Raw genomic sequence first — 2,500 nt, 5'->3', positions numbered from 1 at the left:
CGCAGCAAGGAAGATCCGCGGGAGGCCAAGGCACGGGACCGAGCTCGGATCCGGGGTGCGCGACGATATCCACTCCCGAGAGAGATAGATACGCCGCGTCCCGTTCAGCTCGCCCAGGCCCGGCACGTCAGCCAAACCCGCTTCCCGACCAAGCCCCGACACGCCCCGCTCCTCAGAGCCAATCCTTATTCCGAAGTTACGGATCCAATTTGCCGACTTCCCTTACCTACATTAATCTATCGACTAGAGGCTCTTTACCTTGGAGACCTGCTGCGGATATGGGTACGAACCGGCGCGACACCTCCACGTGGCCCTCTCCTGGATTTTCAAGGTCCGAGGGGAAGATCCGGACACCGCCGCAACTGCGGTGCTCTTCGCGTTCCAAACCCTATCTCCCTGCTAGAGGTTTCCAGGGAACTCGAACGCTTATACAGAAAAGAAAACTCTTCCCGGATCTCCCGACGGCGTCTCCAGGTCATTTTGGGTTACCCCGACGAACACTCTTACGAGGGCCCGAATGGTATGCGGTTCCGCTGCCGGGTTCCGGAATAGGAACCGGATTCCCTTTCGCCCAATGGGTGTGTATCTTTCGCTCATATATATTTGTTTGTTTGTTTGTTGTTGCGATTTTTGTGTATGATCTTAGGACACCTCATCTGCATAGGATTTCTCTTAGGGCTTAGGATCGACTGACTCGTGTGCAAACGGCTGTTCACACGAAACCCTTCTCCACGTCAGTCCTCCAGGGCCTCGCTGGAGTATTTGCTACTACCACCAAGATCTGCCACCGACGGCGGCTCCAGGCAGGCTCGCGCCCAGACCCTTCTGCGCACAACCGCCGCGACCCTCCTACTCGTCAGAGCTTCATGAAGGACGGTCCCGGATCCCGCGAGGAGATCGCGAGACTCGCGTGCCTTCCCACTTGCCACTGACGGCGGAGTATAGGCGCGACGCTTCAGCGCCATCCATTTTCAGGCTAGTTGCTTCGGCAGGTGAGTTGTTACACACTCCTTAGCGGATTCCGACTTCCATGGCCACCGTCCTGCTGTCTTAAGCAACCAACGCCTTTCATGGTATCCCATAAGCGTCGACTTAGGCGCCTTAACTCCACGTTTGGTTCATCCCCACAGCGCCAGTTCTGCTTACCAAAATTGGCCCACTTGGCACTCTGATCCAATATCTCGTGGCTTCATGATCCAAGCAAGCCAGAGATCTCACCCATTTAAAGTTTGAGAATAGGTTGAGGTCGTTTCGGCCCCAAGGCCTCTAATCATTCGCTTTACCAGATGAGACTCGCACGCGTTCGATGAGAACGGTCGAGTGCCAGCTATCCTGAGGGAAACTTCGGAGGGAACCAGCTACTAGATGGTTCGATTAGTCTTTCGCCCCTATACCCAGTTCCGACGATCGATTGCACGTCAGAATCGCTACGGACCTCCATCAGGGTTTCCCCTGACTTCGTCCTGACCAGGCATAGTTCACCATCTTTCGGGTCCCAACGTGTACGCTCTAGGTGCGCCTCTCCTCGCAATGAGAACGAGACGCCCCGGGAGTGCGAGGCCGCATAGTTGCGCGGCCCATCCTCCCTCCATCGACGCGAACGCCGATTTTCACTTTCATTTCGCCTTTAGGTTTCAAATGTCCCAATGACTCGCGCACATGTTAGACTCCTTGGTCCGTGTTTCAAGACGGGTCCTGAGAGTACCCAAAGCAATAGCGTCGCCGACCGGTAAATTCGAGACTCGGCCAGTCCAAGAAATCCGCACTGCTAACAGCTGCCGCATACCCGAGCACGGAACGTAAGTCCGAGACTACGGAGTAAGGGCGAAGCTTGCGGCGGTCTAGACGCACACACATTCGAGAATGGATTGGTTGCGGCCCGATACCGTGAGTGTACCGTCGTGCGGTCGGCCGGGCGACCGAGGGTCTGACGCGTGCGCCGAAGCGACGCGACAGGCGCCCGCTCGGGCCGTAGACCGACACACAACGGGTCGCGACGTTCTACTAGGGGAGAAGTGCACGACTACGACACCGGTGCGTTCGACACCGAGGATGGCGTGCCCTCGCTAGTGAGCTCCCGAAGGCCCACCCGGAGCATCGCTCATCAACGGGAACCGGCGCCGTCGACGATGAATCTCCCCATTCGATCTTTTGGGTTTCTCAGGTTTACCCCTGAACGGTTTCACGTACTCTTGAACTCTCTCTTCAAAGTTCTTTTCAACTTTCCCTCACGGTACTTGTTCGCTATCGGTCTCGTGGTTGTATTTAGCCTTAGATGGAGTTTACCACCAACTTAGGGCTGCACTCTCAAGCAACCCGACTCTAAGGAGAGATCCTCCCGGGACGCGTTCCGGTCGCTACGGGCCTGGCACCCTCTGTGGGTACATGGCCCCATTCAAGATGGACTTGGACGCGGTTCGACGTCTCGGGTCAATCGGATCCTCCCGAACACTACATTTCCCAACGGCGGAACCGCGGGATTCAGTGCTGGGCTAATTCC

At 56.6% G+C, this 2,500-nt stretch overlaps 1 pseudogene; it reads right to left on the bottom strand.

Annotated features, from left to right (window-relative positions):
* The window catches only part of LOC126877495 (large subunit ribosomal RNA), a pseudogene marked incomplete at its 5' end in the record, with an annotated part of 4,456 nt that extends 1,956 nt beyond the window's left edge, over positions 1 to 2,500 (bottom strand).

The sequence above is a fragment of the Bombus huntii genome, unplaced genomic scaffold (genome assembly GCF_024542735.1).
Source record: "Bombus huntii isolate Logan2020A unplaced genomic scaffold, iyBomHunt1.1 ctg00000176.1, whole genome shotgun sequence".
Taxonomy (NCBI): Eukaryota; Metazoa; Arthropoda; class Insecta; order Hymenoptera; family Apidae; genus Bombus; species Bombus huntii.
Note: the sequence above shows the minus strand (reverse complement) of the source record. Positions and strands in the feature narration are given on the sequence as shown.